The following is a 21,088-nucleotide window of genomic DNA, read 5'->3' as shown; positions in this document are numbered from 1 at the left end:
AATTGTAAATACTGTTGTATCTAACAGTATAAATTAGTTCACAAATGGGACTTGGTAACAAAGGACGTGGAAGAGGCTGAGGTACTCATTGGCATCTTCACCTTGGTTTTCCTTGGTAAGATTTGTCTCAGGATTCCCAGGCCCCTGAGACTCATCAGAAAATCAGGAGTAGTGAAGACATCCTCATAAGAGCAGGATCATGTGGGGAGGGGGAAGTCCTGAGGGCTAGAAAAAGCAAGTATCAGTCCTGTCTTTGAGAAGAGCAAGAAGTAAGGAAGATCTGGGCTAGTCAGCTTCACTTCTTGCCTGAGAAGGGGGCAGAGCCAATAATCCTGGAGACCATTTTCAGATGAATGAATGAAGGACAAGAAAGACCAAAGGTAGTTGGCATGAATTTATGATAATAAAATCATGCTCAGCTCACCTTCTAAGATGAAATTACTTTTTCAGTAGATGAGGAAAAAGCAATGGCTCTTGTTTGTTTTGACTTAGGCTTTTGACAGATTCCAAATAACATTTTTGTAGGCAAACTTATGAGGTGGGGACTAGCTAAAAGGACAGTGAAGTGGATTGAAAACTGACTGAACTTTGGGCTCAAAGGGTTGTTATCAGTGACATTAAGTACAGCTGGAGGCCAGCTATTTGTGGTATACCAGGTTAATTGTATATGGCATTAAAAACACCTCTTTTTATCAATGCCTAGTATTTTTCTTATTTAAATAAGAACACTTCCTCAGTAACTCCTTGGTTTTAAAAGAAGCATTCAGTGATAACCTGGAAGTATGAGCACTTCTAAGCACCAGAAACACTTTTTGGGTGAATGCTTAATGATGTTGTCATTATTTGTCAAGAGAAATTCTTGTCACAGCAGATATACAGCTAACACAGTTGAAAGCACATGCTTACGTCCTTGCTGTGGTTCCTAGGAAAATACTATAGCCTCATATAGCTCCATACAGAGAGCCTGTAACACAAGTAGCATGCCTGTTTAAGGAGTGTGGTGAGCACTAGTGAAAGCATTGCTCAGCTGGCAAGTGCTCCCACAAACTGTGTGTCACAACTTCCCAGCAAAATCCCATATCTGGAAAGAACAACATGCTGCAGGACATGTGTGATGAAGATCTTTCACTCTTAAGGAGAAGCAGTACATTTGAGGAAAGAGCCTTGTTTTGCTTAGGAGAAATGTAAATCCCTTTTATTATTCTGTTTGAGTTTGGGCCTTGTCTGTGCTGAATAGCATTTCCCAGTGGATGGATCAAGAAATGTAACTCAGCAAACCCTGCAAATGCAAGCAGATTTCCTTTGGTTGTGGAGATAAGGGTGTTCCTCTGAACTGTATCGGTATTATTACAGCATCTACACTAAGGCATTTGCTGGCCTTGATAGCAACCAGAAATGGGAGGAGTGGAGCTGACACCCCTGCCTTTCATAAGTGTGCCAAGCAAATTTCAACTACATGCATGAAGATCACTTGTTATGAAGAAACTTGTATGCCATAAGTATTTTCATTTAAATTTGAAGGTCTTAGAGGAAAAATAATCTTAGTTGCTAATCATCAGCTAAATCCCAGGCCCACACTGAATTCAGTAGGACAGCTTTTCGTTCAAAGTATAGTTTACTTAGGAGTAAGTGACAGTATCCACTCCTATTTGATTTCAGCAGGTTTCAAATGTTAATTATAAGTAATCACAGCAATCTATAATTAATGCAACTTTGACCTTCTTTGGCTTATGAAATATGCTTAGGGTCTGTCCGTACTGATAAGTAAAGTGGACCACACCAATCTGTCCCTGCAAGGCAAGAGACAGAGTGTGGCTCACACGTAGCCATTTAGGTGCCATATGTGAGTTTCAAGGGGTCTCACTCAAACTGCATATTGGAAACAGTTTGATGCTGTTCCCTGAACTGTCCTCAGACTACTTGGAGGAGGGGTAACTGTCCAGGTTGTTCAAGGGAGTGTGATTCTAATAAAAAAATATGGACTATTGCATTGTAGAGCTTCTAGCTGGGTCCATGCTCAGGTCACATTTGGTTTACTATTGGACTTTACTGGCATGGAAGTTGTTTGCAGATTTTTTTTTAAATGGTCAAAACCTGTTGTATCCTGTCCATTGTGAGCTGATACTTCTGTTAATTACAGAATTACAGCTCTATGTACTGTAAAAGACAGTGAGATTCTCTCTGTGGAAATACTAAGTCATCTCACAGAATGTAACAGGTATTCTGTTGCTGCTACATAGCTTTACATAAGGAGCCAGCCTCTCCTTAGCAGTGCCCACTGGTAGAACAAGAGCAATGGTCATGAGCTGAAACACAGGAAATTCTATTTGAACATTAGAAACCACTTTTTTTTCCTGTGAGGTTGGACTACATGATCTTGGAAGGTCTCTACCAACCTCAGCCACTCTGTGATTCAGTGGTTCCATACATTACTTCATCACTGCAGGACATCTTCCCCTGCAAGATCTCAAGAGCCTTTGAAAAATCTGATAATTACATAGTTCATTTGGTGGTCATTTGATGGTCAAATTAGTAAAGCTCATTTACATAAGAGAAAGGCATGGAGAAAGGCATGGAGAGAAAAATTTAAGGATGAAGCAAAGTCCTATTCAAGTTACACATTGGTAACTCTGATTATGATTTCACACTGGCTTTATAGCAGTAAGATGCCACTGACTTTGGTGGAGTTGTCCCTACTGAATACCACTGCTGGGAGAAACAGGCTGGAGAGTAAACTCATCAGAGACAAGTGTTGATTTGGCATTAATACCACTGCTGCGAGAAGAAGCTGAGCCCATGTTTTCACATCTGTTTTCCTCTAAAATCATAAGACAGCCTGGCTACTTGGCTTCACCATCTCAGATTGAGGCGGTGAAGGTCTTTTGTCTTGGATGGACATAGGCTGATTTACCAGGCTTTTCCAAAACATACTAGACCAAATAGCAACCCCAGTGAGGTAGCAAAACTGCCTCAGTAAATAATTATATTCACAAATAAATAAATAAAAGCAAGAATGCACAGTTGCAGAAGGATTTGGGCAGAGAAGAACTCAGCAAAAATAAACTTCTAGTATTGCCTGTGTACCAGCTGATGATTTTTTTGCCAGCAAATCACCTACTGTCATGACAGTGCATAAGAATTTAACCACGTTACAAGCCAGACTCAACTGGGGCTGGCCATACCCTCTCCTTCCCTCAGTGTTTGCACTCCAGCTTGGATGCAGGCTTGCATCTGAACTTCATCCATTAATTGTAGCCTAGAAACTCCCAAGAATCCAGTGTCAATTCAACCTGCTCATGTAAATAGAGTAAAATACTGAATTCAAGAAGCAATTTTGCATAAATGTTTTTCTCGCCAGCAGCTGATTTTACGGGATGCAACAGAGCAGTCACAGGACTGCCGAGGCAGTGCACATACTAATATTGCTGTTCTGCCTCTTTATTTTTAATGTAATACCTAGATCAGTGTGCTGCTTTCTTCATATTAATCTGTTGCATGTGGAATTAGCGAGTTGTAGGCTTATACCCGAGTTTGTGTTACTCAGGACCAAGGTGGTTAACACAGAAAAGAAAATAATGTCTAGTTTTCTTGCACTTAACACCACGGATTTGCTCAGTCTCTTGAGTGTAAGTCAGACTTAGATTCTGAAAGTCCATTTCCTCCTATGGAGAGGGGTCAGGACGTTGCCTATTCTAATCCTGGCACTTGTGGGTTTTTTGGTTTGGTGCCCAAAGCCTGTTTGAATAAGCACACTGCCACTGCTTGATGAAAGAAATGAAAAGCACAACATTAATTAAAAAAGCCCCAACCCATTATATAACCAAATGGGATTTTCTTCATTTTCGGGGCTTTCCTTGACATTTTTGTGTTAGGTGGAAATGTTGCTACAAATTTTAAACTGGAGAAATGCTTCTGAACTGTGAACATCTGGTAATGAATAGCTTTCAAATCCAATTTAATCTTTGGAAAAACGAAACAACTTTGCTGCCCTACTGCACCATCTACAGGCAGAAAACCCCCATGCTCATGTTACAAAATGTTTTAACTCTTTCAAGCATTTTCTTTGATCGTTGCAATTAATACATAAACCCGGAATTTTTCTCTTTTCATCTTAATTAGTATGAGGGCTTTATGCCTTTTGTGTGTAAAATGACATTTCCCACAACTTTAAATACCTTGTACACTTGGGCCAGGGAGCTGTGCCTCTGCAAACCTTGTGTTAATTTGGATCTTATCATGGGATTGTAGAAAACAAAATTGGCTTGGTCCTTTATTGCAGTTTAGGCATTTAATGGGATGTAGATAAAAGCTGTTGCATTTATCAGCTGTCACACCCTTTTTCATAAAAACACCTACATAGGGATTATGATTAACATCAACTCGGTTGTCACCACTATGCCTTTTTTACCCATGATTCCTCACTGGCTAGAGTTAAAGATATTCTTAAAATGACCTAGAAAATGCTGCTTCCCTTTCCCACAGCAAATAAAACCCTGCTAAATATTCTTGTATATCATTATGATAAAACGAGAAGGGAAAATTTAATGCCTGAGCTTGTAAAATATGCTCTAGTTTTGCAAGGCTGTTTAAAAAGTGAATATTATTAGCATGTGAGGCCACAGTAGCTGCACATCTGTAGCTGCTGTTAGCTTAAATCTAACATGTGGTTTGGATGCCTACGTTCTTTAAGTAATTGAATAGGAAAAATACGACATGAAACTGATGGATCGAATCTCATGAACTGCCCTCCTCCTTTTTAGGAAGAAAGCAGACCTTTTTTAGTTGTTTTCAGCTTCCTGAAAAGATATGTGTTTAAAAAATTATATCCCAATGAAATAACATCCTTACTAGTGGTAAATAGATATATGCATTCTGTCAATAAAATTTGAAGGAATTTATGTGATTTTGTTTTGGTAGGAGAACAAGGGCCTAAACTCAAGATCACTTATCTACTTGGATTTTAGTCTCATATGTAGTGCCTCTGCTGGGAAATCTGTGGAGCAAGAACATTATTTGATGCTGGATATGCAGCATCCAGAGGCAGTAAGGCATGGATCCCGATTACAGTCTTTTTCCATTCATATAATGAAGAGTTCTGAAAATACTGCATGTTTTTGGTCTGTTCTTCCACATTTTTGCCTAGAAAATTATTATTTTACATTTTGATTTGTGCCTGGCTCTCTCTTCTTTTTTTCCTGAGCTGCTGTGCAGCAGTGCTGGTTTCTGATGTTAAGAGAGCTGGCATGTTTCACCCCATCATCCGTATTCAGCAGAGGCAGAAGTCACTTCCATATGTGGTTTGTGGAGTGTTTTGGGATTCTTTCAGGATGAAAGGTGTGATATAAATATAAGATACTGTTCATTCCTTTTTTTTTCTGCAGCACACATAGTACTAACAAGTTATCCTTTCATCTTGAGCTCCCCTGACTAAATTGTCAAACATCTCAGTAATACCATGAACGTTTGCTTCAGGCACAGTCATAATCACTATTCTGTTAGCTCCATCCTTACAAAAGGATGGCTATTCTCCAGGGACACAGTTGACTCTCCTGCTACCAAATGCTTTTTCTTACCATCCTTGGTAGCTTCTCTTACAGTTCCCCTTGAGTTTCCTTGCTTCGGTCTAATCCTCCAGATCTCATTCGGGTCCCATTTCCCATATTTGTTCACCAGCAGTACATTGTTAAATCTCTGCTGATCCTGTATCCTGAGCAAAAAAGGACCATAAAGGATACTTCTTTGGACTTCTGAGTCCCTCCCTCCCTCCCTTCCTTCCTTCCTTCCTCCCTCCCTCCCTCCCTTCCTTCCTTCCTTCCTTCCTTCCTTCCTCCCTCCCTTCCTTCCTTCCTTCCTTCCTTCCTTCCTTCCTTCCTCCCTTCCTTCCTTCCTTCCTTCCTTCCTTCCTTCCTTCCTTCCTCCCTCCCTTCCTTCCTTCCTTCCTTCCTTCCTCCCTCCCTTCCTTCCTTCCTTCCTTCCTCCCTCCCTTCCTTCCTTCCTTCCTTCCTCCCTCCCTCCCTCCCTTCCTCCCTTCCTCCCTCCCTCTGTGTTTAGATGGCAATGGCTCTGTCCTCTTTAGGCAGAGCACTGTGTGGAAAGCAGTAATCAGCCTCTCCCTAGCTCCTAGGTGCTACCTAAGCAGCACCTCATTCTCTTCTCAGAGAGAGGCAGAACACAATTGCTTTTCTGAGCCCTTCTGCCCAGCTCTGTGGGAAAGGGAATAATTAGCCTCGTTTAGCTACAGGGCCAGCAGCTCCTTGCGTTCTCTGCCCTCCCCTCACTTCACCCCAGTGTTTTAGAGCTGCAGCAGTGCCTGGGTAAATACAGCTGAGCAGGTGGCCACTCCCAGCTGTGCCCACATTGCCGCTCCCTGCTCCTTCTCTGGTGCTGCCCTGACACCCACCCAAGGCTCCACAATTGGCCCTTGAGAGCTCTGATGGGGAAAGCAGAACATGAAGGGGCACTTCCTCACACTCCCTCTTTTTCATTCCTCATTATTTTAGCTCAATTAATTTGCTCTCATGTTCCTGAACCCTCTTGCATTCAACTTCAGGCTATGCAGGCTACTTTTCCCCCTGACACACTGCCGTCAGGTGGTAGGTAATATGTAGCTCACCAGAGCAAGAACTTGTCAAGAAAATCAATGAGCTGCTGTGACCCTTGGGGTCAGGCAAACAAGTCTTGTGGAGTTTGTTAAATGAGGTATGGGGCTATGCTGTCATGTGAGGGATAATATAGGAATAAATAAATGTCTATAAACATTCAGATTTCTGATACTTGAAATGATCCACTTCAATCACTGTGTCTGGTGCCCAATTTAGTAAAAACACATCTTTCTTTACTTCTGATTACTTTCCCAAGCCACCATTTGTGCTGGAATGTAGCAGGCTGATATATGTCATGGCACATAATCTAGCTTCCCTCACTTCCCTAAGTGTACAGTGGGACTACATCCGTAGGACCCAGTGGTGGTGTCATCATATAAAACTCATGTGTGTATGATCAAAGGAGTCCTTGTTTTTCTTTCCCCACAGCTCATAACAGAGCTCAGAAATACAGAACCATTTTGATATTTAAAAACCATTTGATATTTAATCAGAACAGAAGCTTGGCATATGAAGAACATGGGCATATAGCTGAGCTGAGCTTTGGGAGACATTAAAAATGAATTACGCTGATAAAGAACAGCTGTATTCTTACATCAGAAACCATGGAGACAAATAATTAATTTGCCTTCATTAATTTCCCAATTCTTTCCTGGCAAAAAGTCCAGAAATGCTTAGACTACAAATCTAATTGCCATGAAGTGAGTGTATGTATTAAGAGACTGTATCAATTATTGGGCCATCAGGTGTATTTATAAAAGCCAATTTCTGCTCTTGCAATGTTAAGATCCCTGCTCACCTCCACCTACCTTGGGTCTTTTTTGTTGCCAACTAGCAGGAAATCTGGAGAAAAGAAGGTGATAAAATGTTGACGATCATTTTCTTACTTAATGAGTCTGTTTCTGAACCTTGGCTGAGCAGAGCTGCGTGCAGCTGTGAGGTGGAAGAGGGAAGCAGGGTACGATGTTAATTCCGTCTTGAAAGACAGCACTATGGAGGCCACAGTATATTTGTCTCCCTTGACATTCTAGACTGTGGAAAATAGTAATTCCTAGGTTTAAATTTGGTGGCTCATGTGTGGTTTAAATAAAATAAATAAATCAAACCAATTGATCAGGTAAGTGTGGGAGTTGAGTTTGGTGTCAGAAGAGAAGGGTACTGCAGGGATGGTGGGGTTTGTACCCAGTGTTTTTGAAGGAGTGACAGAGACTCCACTTACCATGCTGAAGAAGGACACTGAGCCCTTGCTGTCATGAGGAGTGCACACTGGAGGGCAGGGAAAATGCTGGGACACACTCAGCTGCCCCTGGCTTCCAATGAGCCAGCCCATGCAACAATCCCTTCCAGGAGGGGGCTTGCCTCTGTCTTCTCTGCCCAGCAGTGGCCTGTAACGGGATGTGTAGTAGTGGGCTTGTTTGGAGGGAAAATACATTCAAGGCTTTGTCTACCTTGTCTATGCTTCAGGTGGAGCCTTCTGTCTATGCCTCTGATGCTGGAGTGTAATGTGGGTTTACATTTGGAGAAAGATAGGGACATACACATACAGAATATAAGTACATACAGTATATAAGAAAGCTTTACATCACAAACACTCCTGTTGCACCAAGCCTACAGACTGAGGAAAGTTTTAGGAACTGATAGATATTCAAAGGATAGAATGAGACTCCTGGGAAATGCAGGCTAAACCTCTGCTGGTGTGGCTCTTCTGAAGGATATAGACCTTATATTTATAATTTATTGAGTGCTTTTGGATGAGTCAAATTTTATTTCAGTGGCAGGCAGAACAGAAATCTTGGCACTTTTTTTGTCATGAAGCAATCTTGACAAGTATATATGGCTGGTACTTAAAAATTTCCTACTGTGTCGTTGAAACACTTCCAGGCATCATTTAATCAGGTGAAGGAGATCTTAGCTCACTCCTTGTTCTCATTCAGTTTTGCCAATTACAGCTTGTCTAGAATTTTGTCTCCTCTTACTTGCAAACGTCTCTTCAATTCTTGCTAATTTCTGCAGCTAGACCAAGTGATTAAAACTGACCTTTCTGGCAGGCACAGTATGTGCTCTCTGTCTATGCACCATGCTGACTGTGCTGGTAATCACTGTGAGCCCTCCAGCCTGCCTGGATGTAGGTCTGGAATTTGTTTAGCATGGGCTGGGAGGGTTTGGGAAGTAGGGGTGCACCAGCCCACAGACCCCTACTCACGGGCACGGGGCCTGTGTGGCTCAGGGAACACCGAACCAGACAGCCACCTTTGCACCACAGGCTGGGCAAGCTGAGAGCTGGCCTCTGTTTGGCTTGTGGCCAGTGCTTGAATGTATTTCATAGAATCATGGAATCATTTAGGTTGGAAAAGTTCTTTCAGACCAACCATTAAGCCCGACATTAAACCATGTCCCCGAGTGCCACATCTACACATCTTTTAAATATTTCCAGGGATGGTGACTCAACCATTTCCCTGGGCAGCCTGTTCCTTGGACAACCCTTCCCGTGAAAACATTTTTATGTAATATCCTACCTGAACTTCCCCTGGCTCAACTTGAGGCCACTTCCGAGGGATTCCTGCCGGACAGTGGTGATGCCACATCTTCCATATTCTGTTTCGGTGTGGTTTGTTTTGTTAGTTGTTTGTTGGGGTTCTTTCCGATTAATATAGAATGCTAGCAACACAGAAGGAAGCGATTTATCCCCGGAATTCCTGAGCCCCGCCGTTGGGCGCGGTGGATGCGGTGCCCGGGTGCGTGGCGGTGGCGGCGCAGCCTGCAGAGGGCGCTGCACCCCCGCCCTGTGCCCGCGGCCGCCGTTCCCTTTTCCCGACGCGGAAAAGAAGCATTTACAGCGTGTAGTGTCTCCCCGCTTCTTTTCTTCCAGCCTGCTGGCGACAGAGGAAGTCACCCAGTCCACTGTCATCTGTTTGGCTGAATAACAGGCAGTTCATTTGCGTGGCATGTGATTACAAGGGTCTAGAGGACACTAATTAGGAAGAAAATCTGGGGAGAGAATAGGGATTAGAGAGTATCCGTCAGTCAGATGCCTGTCAGCCAGCAGAATAATAATAATTAATCATTATTAACAATATGTCCTGTGTCAGTAGTGCATCTTATCTGAGGACTCTACAAGCTTTTTGTGTTTAATCTGTGCAGCTCCTTCTGAGGGGAATAGACATGATAAAATATTTAGAACTGAATTTGCAAATGGCATTTCTGAAATGAGACCCCTAAGGCAAGCCTTATATACAAGCGTCAAAATAAAGTGCCTGGTTTTGAGACATGCTGAGCATCTGCAAAGCCCCGAGTTGATGTGCTGGTATTACCTCAGATGCCTCTCAGTGCAGACAACACGAGTACCCCCTTTATTCCTGGTGAAGGACAACATTTCAAGTCATGAAATGCAGGCTGTGCTGGGAAATGCAAATCTGGCCCTGTGGCCTTGCCTGGAGTTATTGCTCATCTCTCCTGTTTGCATACAAGCATGCAGTCTGCAAGGAAACTGCCTGATCACACATGCAGGGCCAAGTTCTTATGAGTAAGCTGTGCACAGGTTGGGGATGTACAAGGCCAAGCATGCCACAGGCCAGTTCACCTGCAAATACTCCAGCTTCAACTCTTCTTAACCATGGTGTGAATGCTTTGAATACATCTGGGGTACTGCCAGCAGTGCTGTTTGCAGGACTCAGTGTACTCACTCCGCCTAAATCAGCTCCCAAATCATTGTACAGGCATTGTCCAAAGCATAAGAAGTGTTCTGGTGAACAAAATGCCATGTTGCCTTACAAGTCAAACTTCTGAGTCATAACCAAAACAACAGTGCTGAGAAGAAATATCCAGCAGTTTTGAGAAGCACGTTTGGTTTTACATCTATGCATTTTTTTCAGTGTTTTATGCCTCAGATAGGATCTAAGAATGTGAAATGCTATTTTTAGCAGCATCTGAAAAAACCCAAAGCAACACAGAAAAACCCCACCTCCCAAAAAACCGAGACCAAAACAAAACAAAAAACCAAAACCAGGTTTTGAGCTCACATGTACAATGTTTTGCTGCCATGTTTCCCACACACAGATGATTTCTGTCATTTTCATACTCAGCGGCCCTGAAATCAGAAGTATTGCAGCCTTAAAGCTTAGACCCCTAATCTCTCCAGTATCTCACTGGAGAGATACATGCCATTTCAGGTGAAAAGTGTTTGCTTTGTCCAACTAATAATGTGGTTAGTCACTTAATTGGATGCTGCTCCACCTCCTGCAGACCTGGCAATTTTTTTGCTAACACAAGATGACTGAATAAAAGCAAATAAACCTATGCCACAAATGACTCTTTGCAACACCTAGGGTATATAGCCCTTCCTGGCCTATGTGCAGCCTTTTTTGTCCTTTTTTTTTATCACCATCATAACAAAGAACTGGTATACTCTGTAGGGAAGGAAGCCTAAATTATGCCATGTGATCTCCTAGGTCTGTAGCACAATGGTAGAAATCCTCCAAGTTCTGTAGCAAATGCAGATTAGTTAGAAAATCCCTCTTTAGAATTGATTTAAGTATGGAAAGAAAAATACATCCAGTGTTGCAGCACTAGTGCTATTTATTTGAGATCAAAAATTTTCCCCTCTATTTTCTAGGTCTCAAATATTCTATTTCTGCCATGCTGCAGTGCTTTTGAATGAGAATAACACAGACCCCTAGAAAAAGACAGATATAGGACAAAAGATTAGGAGTCCTGACAGTGGACAAAGTGGCAGTACACAGATTTGTAATGTCCTTTTTGAGTCTCAGACTTGTCACTGCTTTGTAAGCAAATGGTCAAACTTCACAATCCTCCTAGCTGTTGTTTCAAGTTGTTTGGGAATAGAGGCAGAGCCTTCTAAACTGGTGACAATCAGATACTGAAGTCAGTAATAATCACTACTATGGGCCCCAGTGTATTTCCTCTGACTTTAAAGATAAAATTCTGCTGTTCTGTTCAACATAACATGTAAAAATGTTATTTGTAGATTTGGCAATGTGGCTGGAGAGGTTTCTGGGAGTATTGTGAGCCCACTGTGACTTTTCTCCAATGCTCAGCTGGAGATATGTAGCTTAAGCTCCTGCAGAAATCTTTCTTGCATTTTATACAGAAGGGTCTTTTTATTTCCACAGATGCCTTTTCTACCCTACAGGAAGTGTCAACTGTGCTGTGACTAAATCCACTTAAACTGCAGTTACCCCAGTGCTTCAGAGGACAGTATCACTTGGGGCACGGAGTGAAAGTTCATCCCTTAGGAAAGAGTTTGCCATGATTTTGCAAGGCACAGCAGTAACCTGGTAACCGACATATCCATTTCTGTTACATTTTCTAGGTCAGTGTGAATCATTCTTAAGGGAGAAAATGTAACCAGGCAAGTTGAGAGGGCTGTAACTGCTCTGCGCTCCACCTTCCCCAGCTAGTTCTGCCCAAGGAAAGGCTTTTGGGGCACATGGTGTAGTCAGGGAAATGCAGTCCCTATCCTCTCCTCATCCTCTCAGGATGCTTTGCTGCTGGCAGCAGGGCTTACAATAGTTCTGGTTCCAAGGATCCCACCCCTGGCATACCACTGAACAAATGCAGAGTAAAATGAGAGAATAAAGCAATTTCAGTCTGAGTCAGGAGGTGCAGATGTAAAGGCACAAGGAACCAGTAGGAAGACACTGCTCAGAATGAGAGGCAGATTCCAAAGTAAGGTGCCAGGCAGAGAGGCAATTCTGTTATACACCCTAGTCTAGCCCTATACTGGACATGTGAAGGAACCCACAGTCTTGGAAATAGTAAGAGTTCACCCATTACACACATTCAAAGGTAGTGACATAAGTATGAAAACAATACTCTTCCATATGCTGTGAACAACAGCATCAGTGGTTGACACGTCTCTCTATTACCTAAGGAGTAATACTTACCAGCAAGACAACAGTGTATGGCATATAAATTTGACCATGCTGCACCCTTTCTTTCATGTTATCTCTGAAGATACAGTGGGGCCATGGTCTTGGCTGCTTTCAGACCTGAAGCTCTCATGCCATAAAGGCAAAAAAATGTGCTGGCAAGGGTTACAGACTGCAGTGATTTGGGCTGAGGACCAACAGAGCATAACATACTGAATAACACTCTGTCTAGGTTCAGCAGTTTGTGGGCAATGAGCATCTCTCAGCAGGAATAAACCATGAAAACCACAGAACTCATCTTCTTCAATTACACAGAGTATTTCTTAGCCCAGCGTTATCACCAATTAGGCAAATTCTTTTCTCTAGTGATGAACTTATTTTTTGACCTTTTATAGGATACTCTACTTCCTTGTGCCTCAGTTTCCACACAGGGGATAAAAATATTCCTTTAACTTGCAGACATGTTGTGCTGATTAATTAATGCCCAGCTGCACTTTCCAGACTCTTGAGATGAAAAGTGCAATGTCTGTATTTCCTTGTAAAACTATATTTTACTATCTTGCTGAAAAAGGCATAATTTGAACCACTGCCAGTGTGGGAGGGAGGACACAGGAAATTAGAATTAAGCATATCTTGTTTACCGCTCAAACCCTGCACTTCCAGGACTTGCTCAATGCTCATTGTAAAACCAGAGTATCTGCAAAGTACCTGCTATCTCTATCTAGGTTTAATCTTGGCTAAATATTATCCAAGGAACAAATTGTGACAGCTGCTGTTCAAACACTGGGCCTTCTGTTGATGTCAGCAGTTGTATGAGAAACGAATTTGGCTTGCTGTCCCATTTTAATGAGTGCATGAGTGTGTGTATCTCCCATGCGTAACACTGAGACAGTGTTAAAACAGGTCAGGATTTGGTTTAAATACCTCAGTCTCTGGGGCTATCCTATTTCCTGCTGAAGAAATCAGCTCTTCAGCAAAACGTGTGTCACCTTAGCAGAATCAGCGGTGCCATCTGCAGTTAGAAAGCTGGGCTTCACAAAATGATGCATTTGCTTTCAGTGACTGCATTACATCTCCTCATGAAGCCTCTTGGATCACAGAAGCACTGAATGTTCTGAGTTGGAAGGGATCCACAAGGATTATCAAAGTCCTGGCCCTGCACAGGACAGCCCCAAGAATCATGCCATGTGCAGCCATGGATGTGGGCCATGATTTTGGAAGAGGGGTCCTGGTTTGTTCTGTCAGAGCAACACTCACTGTTTCTCAGACTGCTGTGCAGGGTAAAGTTTGGTTTGTCTTTTTACCGACCTCTGCAACATCCCCCAAAAAGTGTGTGACAGGGAGAAAGAGCTCTACCTATTGGAAGACAGACAGGCTCTAAAGAGAATTTTTAGGTACAAAGAATGTGTGGGTTGAGTGAGTAGCTGAGCAACATCTGAGAAGCTATGGAAATCAGAGTTTTCCTAGATCTAAGAGGTTTAAATTTTTCAATGGAGAATAACTGTGCCCCATTGTAACAAAGCCAAATGTTTTTTTGGACTGTGTGTGAACCCTTGATTTTGGCAAATAACGGCTGACTGGGAAGCTGGAAGCCATGTGCTGTGCATGCAGTCTGTAAGCCTTTTGTCATTCTGAATGTTGGTTCAAGTAATCTTTCTTTGACAGCTCATTTGCATCTAAGCTATCCCCAAAGAGTCTGAGAGTTTGGAAATAATAGAGATGACATTTGGGTAAGTGTTTAAAAATGCACAGCAGCAGCATGCTCGGAGGCTTGCATTAACAAGCAGAAACGAATTCTGAAAGTGAGCTACAAAAAAAAGAAGAGAATCTGTCTGAATGAAGTAAGTTTCACTGGGCATCTGATGACTAAGTAGGAAGCGTTTTGTGCCAAAACCTGAGAAGGTAAGCGTTACTCGCAAGATGACAGTGCCAGAAAATAAACCACCACCAATGCGGCTCATGGCTAGAATGCAGTATTGAGCACAGCATACTCCCAACCTCTGTGAAGTGCTCCATTGAGAAAATTGCTTGCAAATCAGGCTGAATGGCAACGGAAAAACAGGGCAACAGAATGATTTCAATGAGCCAAAAAAATTATGTGATTTTAAGTGTTCCTGTCCTCTAGCACAGGCATGGTGCCAGCAAATCTGTTCAAGCAAGCTTTGAGGATTAGGGCGATGCAATTTTGCTAGTTCCCAGGCAGCTGATGTCATGTGCAACTCAGGAGATGTTGCTGGATACCAGTAGGGTGTATCCTGTCAGGAAAAGAGATGGTGGCTGCTGTGTTTGGAAAAAACCTGTTTGTGCCAGGATGGGTACATTAAAACTGTCTTGGTGAAGGTAGCTCCGTGCAACTGAAGCAACACAGAATTGTAGGTATCAGGAGCGTTAAAGTTCATTAACTGGATTTACCACTTGTGTTTCCATGATGTGCAAATGTTCTAATTTCCACTCCTATTGATATTGTAATAGTTTGTAAAGACAGCAGTTCAGCTGAGGGGTTGATTTTACAAACATATAAGAAGAGACACCGTTTGCCTGAAAGCTTGTTAGTCCAAATGGGGTGAAACTAATAAAGAATTGAAGAAGTGAACAAGCAAGATGAGGGGAGGAATTGCCATGAAGTAAAAGGACAGACTAGGGCAAAACCAGAACTATCAAGTTCAGCATCATGCCAGTAACAACCGTTCAGAGCTGCTCAGTGGATATAAACCACAACAGGACCAGCTTTATATATTCATTTTGCAAAGCATAATTGCCTTAATAAGGGAAGGCAATGTTAGGCCCTCTGAATAAAAAACTATGAAAGCCCTCAGGAATTTGGGTCTAAAATAGGCATTTTGGGCTCTGGAATGTTACAAAAGTATATTTATTTGTTGTGGAAGGATGGAGATGAAATTCAGGCTACAGAGTCAGGACCCAGCTATGACTACCCAGACCTGATCTGGCTAGAGTTGGTGCTCTATTTATGTGGTGCTCACTACAGCCTTGACCCAGGGCCCACTCCTGCCCAAACTCCTGCCTGTTGCTGTCTATTCTAAACAAAACTCAGCAGAAACTGCTGAACTTTGGAAATTAGTTATAAAGGTCATTGATTTCAGCCATTTATCCTTGCTTTCCACATGCTGGAACATGCTGGAACATACATGGCTTTACCTGGAGCCTTTTTTCGGAGCTTTCTTTGTCTTCAGTGCCATAAACAGCCAGCCTGCAGTCTGAGCTCCTTTGCCTGTCAGTGTCATGCTCAGGAGCACACAAAAGCCAGAACCACTCATATAAATTACCTGCAAAGAAAGATCAAAGGCGGTAAGCGAGTGTTGAGTGTTCTCATCTGTTTCAATGAGCAGCCATAGCACAGCAGAGCTCTCACAGAGTGCCAGTGTAGCCTCTCCTATTTCCTTCAGACCTCTCACCTCAAGTAGTGCCTGTTCAGTATTGCTCCCATCTTTTAGATCCAGAGGAAGCACTTGAATTACAAAGAGGTAATACTGTTCTTCAGTAATACAGGAGCAGGGGTCTTTGATACCTGTGCTGCTGCCTGGAAGGCCCACAGCCTCACTCAAGTCTAGATGCAGGTATAAAGCCAGCAGGTGAAGCAGCATGGGCAGCAGGGATCTTGGGCTTAGCAGGACTGGGGCCCCAAGCTAACACAGCAACACAGACAAAACCCCTCTACAAGGTAAATTGCTTTTTTGTAGAGGTCATTTAGCCACTAGGGGGCCTTTGCACAGAGAATCTCTAATAAATAATTCGGAAGGGAACAGGATTTTCTCTGTTGTGAGAAAGATGGAGATTTTGAGAACTTATCTGCTTCCTCTTATTCTTGAACAGAATCTCAGCGTTCTTAGTGTGATACCTGTCCTCTTCATCTGTTTCCCAAGCACTTTCCCCTCTTCCAAAAAGGGCTGCATTGGGAAACAGCCAGGTGAGGCACCAGCTACTTGGACACTTAAAGAGCAGGCTGAAGAAACACCAGTTTTGAAAACTGCTGTTTCAAGAAACACAAACTTTTTATGTTCAAGATTTTGTGAATTCCCATGGGGAGTAAAATAAGTAAGATCCTACCTCAGAAAAAAATTGAAATATCCTGCTCGCCCAACTGCTATTCTGGGATGGAATACAAGTGAAAATGTGATGAAATACTCAGACGAAATAGTAATTTAAAACAGAGTTTCCTGTTAAACAAACAGGAAAACACCAGCAGGATCAGTTTAAGGATGGAGCAGCTGATTACTGATAGATTTTATACTGAGGTTGTAAAGAATCTCGAAGCCAAATGATTTGTCAAGTGAAAATTTTGTGTTCATCTACTAAAGCTAAAATTATTTTCCACTTTTTTGTTTCTGTCTTTTTCATCTTTTCAACAAGGATTTGAGAAATTTTGGGTTAAATATGCATGGAAGTCTTTAGGATTGGAATTATTTTGAAGATCTTTGCTGAACCCAACCCATTTCAGAGTATGGCCAGCTGTAGTGAGAACAAAGAAAAAGTAAACAGCGGAGGACAGTAGACCTGCTCCTCCCCATAGAAACCACTGCTCAAAAATACAGATAGAAGTTGCTGGAAAGTTCTGTGGCACTCCTGGGTTTTATTTTGGAGTGGGGAGCTGAAGAAATAATTATTTTCAGACTTGGGTCAGGAAATAAGAAGCCAGTGAAATGACTCATAATATCCTAAACCTGCTAAATAAAACTTGTTTGAAATGACAGCCCACTGGAGAGCACAGTGTCTCTTGAATCAGTTTAGAACCTCAGTGTATAAATTCTGTGATCACAGAGATACCTTAAAAGGCTTTTTCATTTCCATAGTGCTTCAGCTCCTGTGGATTTTGGACCCTCCCAAACAGAAGAAAGTAGGTGACTTGCTTGTTCTTCTGGACTAATGAGAGAAGCAGGCTATAGCTTTCTTTTAAGAAAGTGAAGGTGGATGTGCCTCTTTGGTCCACATCCTATCTAAGAAAATACCTTTGTTGTTTGGGAACAGGCGACTGTAACATGCCTTGATGGGTACTGCAAAGGAAGGGAATATCCTGTTCACTTGTCTCTAACTCTAGCCCTAACTCCCTCTAGAGTGAGCACTTCTCACAAACAGGCTGCAGACTATAAAACACAAAGAAATTCACAAAATCAATTAATAGTCATTAACTACAAAGGGCTCTGGAGAGATTCTTGAATGCTTTACTACTAGGGCAATTTTCATGTTTTCTCTAGATTTTATTCCTTCAGGCTTCTCCACAATATTTCCAAATCACCCATGTCACAGATTTTATCTGGGGAACATAAAGACATCTGCATAGAGCACAGTCCTTAATCAGAGTCCTTTCTTTGTTGTTTCCTCTTGTTTCAGATAGATAAGGTTGAACAATTTGATCACATACATGGTTAGTAGGTATGGTTAGTAACACAAAATGCCTTATCTGTGGCTGCATCTACAGTTGCATTTTGATTTGGTAGAGTAAGATAGTGTTGAAATGAAACCCCTGCTCATTCTCATTTCTGGTCCACAAAATTGCTTGGCACATGGGATCTAGGCTTCCTCTGAAAGAAACTGCACCAAAAGCTGTACTCCAGATTAGCATCACACATGCTCCAGCTCTCAGTGAGATTCTGGACCTATGACCTGTCCATCAGAGAGTTTCAAACCACTTGCCTGGGGCTGATCAGATGGCACCCTGCATGAAACTAGATGAATTCAAGCTCTAGATGCAACTTGTGTAAAAGACAGAAGGGAAAAAAGCAGCTTAGACTGCCAAGTGAAGTCAACAGCAATGGTACAGATCACTCTCTTCCCTGGAGATACTTGCTGTGTGTCAGTCTTGCTGACTGACTGATTCCCTCTTTCTCTATGGCATTTGAGAGCCAAAAATAAATTAGGAACTTGTTATAAATAAATTAGCAGTTAGCACTGTTAGTGCTGTGCAGGGAGGCCTGTAAAATCTGGGCTAGGACGCCTGGAAATGACGCTGCTGAAGAGTGAGGCCTGGTCAGCCATGGCCTTTGCCTTCATAGAGCACTGATGCCTACCTTGCTTGGGCTGAATTCTGAGGAATTAAGAGGTTGGTGTGGCTTGAACTCTGATGCCTGTCGGGAGCAAATGCACCTGACTGTGTTCCTGCCTTCTCATATCTGTCAATAAACCATGATTTTGCCACTTCTTCACCTACCTGCTTTGCAGTCTAAACTATTTGGTAAGGGTAGCTCCAACTTTGAAGAGTAGGCTGAGTGCAAGCAGCTCTTATTTGTTGTTACTTTGCCTGTGTTAAGCATTGGATTTCTCTTGGAAAAGCATTTATTGGTCTGTGTCTTGCACATGCTCCATTCCTCAAATACCTTATGGGGCCGAGCATTCCTCATGAGCTGAGCACTGTGCTGGGTATGCTTCAGATCCTCAGTGTTTCTCTAACTCTGCTGTAGGAGACTGGGTGATTTTTTTGCCATATTAACTGCTTTTGTATGCTATATGATTTCTGTGTGCTTCATGCATCAGAGCTTCTCCTCATTCTGTCTTCCTGTCATTATTCTGAATACAGACAACACTGCGAAGGCACATGGTGCACACTGGTGACACATCAGGCCAAGTGGTCACGGTGAGCTGGTTTCTGCAGCTGACAGCTAGAGGTAGGATGGCATCACATTGAGCTGCTTCTGATTTACCACCTAAAGAAACTGATTATAGCTAGTCCATATGGGACTGGCATGAGTTTTGAGCCAGACCTCTGGACCAGAAAGTCAGACCTCTGTAGCAAAAGTCTGAGTGACAATGCCAGCAGGCCCTGCCATGGGTGTAGAATCATCCCAGATTGCCTAAATCCTTAAAATAGCAAATTTCTACAAATTGTCTTTCTTCTTCCATTTCTTGTTGGTTTCTCAAGGAAATGTCTTACAACGGCTCACATTTTAATACAGTCAGAGCATCCAAGTGTCTTCCAGGGTAGTCTCATCTTAAGCCTCTTCTCTTTGTTCTCACAAGAATGTAAATATAACTTCAAACCCTCAGGTCTTGTTCTGTTCTCATAAGATGACAAGCACCCATGAGGGCTTGGGATGCTGGGGCTGTGATGGGTTGTCTGCTGCAAACTGGTTCTGTAGGTAAGATGGCAGACCAAAACCTACCTGGACTCTGTCCAAAAATCACTGGGCTGGAATACTGTCCATTAAAAACAGACTTCAAGAAAAGGGCAAAAACATGGGTATATTTTTTTCTGATCTGCTTTAGCTACAACACTTAAATATAGTGAAATGATTATACAGCACGAATAATTATTATAGTCTTATTTGCCTGTCTGCTGTATGAAAGAATTTCTCTCCTTGAAATATTTAAGAACAATGTAGTCACAGTCCACTGAAAACAATTACAACAGCAGAAGAACCTGAGATGCAACATAAAATGCCTTTGATTTTTTTCTTCCTTTTTCCTGTCCTTTTAGATTTCCTTTACCCGGTTTTGCTGACAGCATTAAGTCACATTTTTCCTAGGTAACTTTTGTTGTGAATTTTGTAAGATTTTTTTTTAGCCATACTTCAAGGCTGATGGTAAGATGAATTACTCAAGGCATCCCACAGTTCTGTAGTTCCTATCAACCTCATGATTAAATTATTTGACATGGATATATTCTTTGCACATTGATGCACTATTTTTTCTATATATAAATCAAGTGGGAATCAAAATAACAAAACAAGAAAATAAACAATGTGCTACAACATTGTTGGGCAAAGCAAGCCACAAGGCTTCTACTAACAAGGATTATTGATATATTTATTAAAATAATCCCCCATTTCCATCTCAATGTGCACTTGATTTGAATGTCATAAATAAACAATCAGTTTTTGATTTTTGCAGTGCTAAGCATAAAATTAGAGCACAGAGAAACCAGCCCACACAAAAGCCTCTGACGAATCATAGAATCATAGAATCATAGAATGGCTGGGGTTGGAAGGGACCTTAGATACCATCTAGTTTCAACCCCCATGTCATGGGCAGGGATACCTTCCACTAGACCAGGTTACTCAGAGACCCATCCAACCTGGCCTTGAACATTTCCAGGGATGGGGCATCCACAGCTTCTCTGGGCAACCTATTCCAGTGCCTCACCACCCTCACAGTAAAGAATTTCTTCTAAACATCTAATCTAAATCTCTCCTTTTTTAGTTTTAAACCATTTCCCCTTGTTCCATCACTCTCTGTCCATGTAAATGTCACTCTCCCTCACTTTCATAAGCTCCCTCCAGGTAATGAAAGCAGACTGAGTCCTTTTGGCTGAGTCCTTTTGGCTGAGCTTAGGTGTATCTGAGGTGCTATTGATGGGCAAAGATCTGTAAGTATTGCATTCAGACCTATTTCAGCTTAATTGGTGGATCTCATTTCCTAAGAGAAGAAAACGGTGTTATTATTAATTGCTTTCTTGATGGATAAACAAAACTCAGTTCTTGGGTTAGGCTTTTTATAGGAAACTTCTTTACACTCACATGGTTCACGTGAGCTCTGTCTGTCACATCCAGGCAGGAGCACAACCATTAGGAAAACTTTGAGTATTGTTTTTCATCTGCAGACTTTGAGGAAAGAAAAAGAGAATATTACAATATTGGCATATCCAGGTAA

General features: G+C 42.1%; 1 long non-coding RNA gene across 1 annotated transcript; it reads right to left on the bottom strand.

The window, feature by feature from the left end:
* Positions 1-7,826: 7,826 nt before the first annotated feature.
* Positions 7,827-21,028, bottom strand: LOC125335310. The gene is made up of 4 exons (XR_007207412.1): positions 20,956-21,028; positions 15,647-15,774; positions 9,119-9,590; positions 7,827-7,987 (listed from the first exon to the last, which is right to left on the bottom strand). It is a non-coding gene; the product is annotated as an uncharacterized LOC125335310 (long non-coding RNA).
* Positions 21,029-21,088: the final 60 nt, after the last annotated feature.

The sequence above is a fragment of the Corvus hawaiiensis genome, chromosome 1 (genome assembly GCF_020740725.1).
Source record: "Corvus hawaiiensis isolate bCorHaw1 chromosome 1, bCorHaw1.pri.cur, whole genome shotgun sequence".
NCBI lineage: Eukaryota > Metazoa > Chordata > Aves > Passeriformes > Corvidae > Corvus > Corvus hawaiiensis.
The sequence above is the reverse complement of the archived record's forward strand: the minus strand, read 5'-3'. Positions and strand labels throughout refer to the sequence as shown.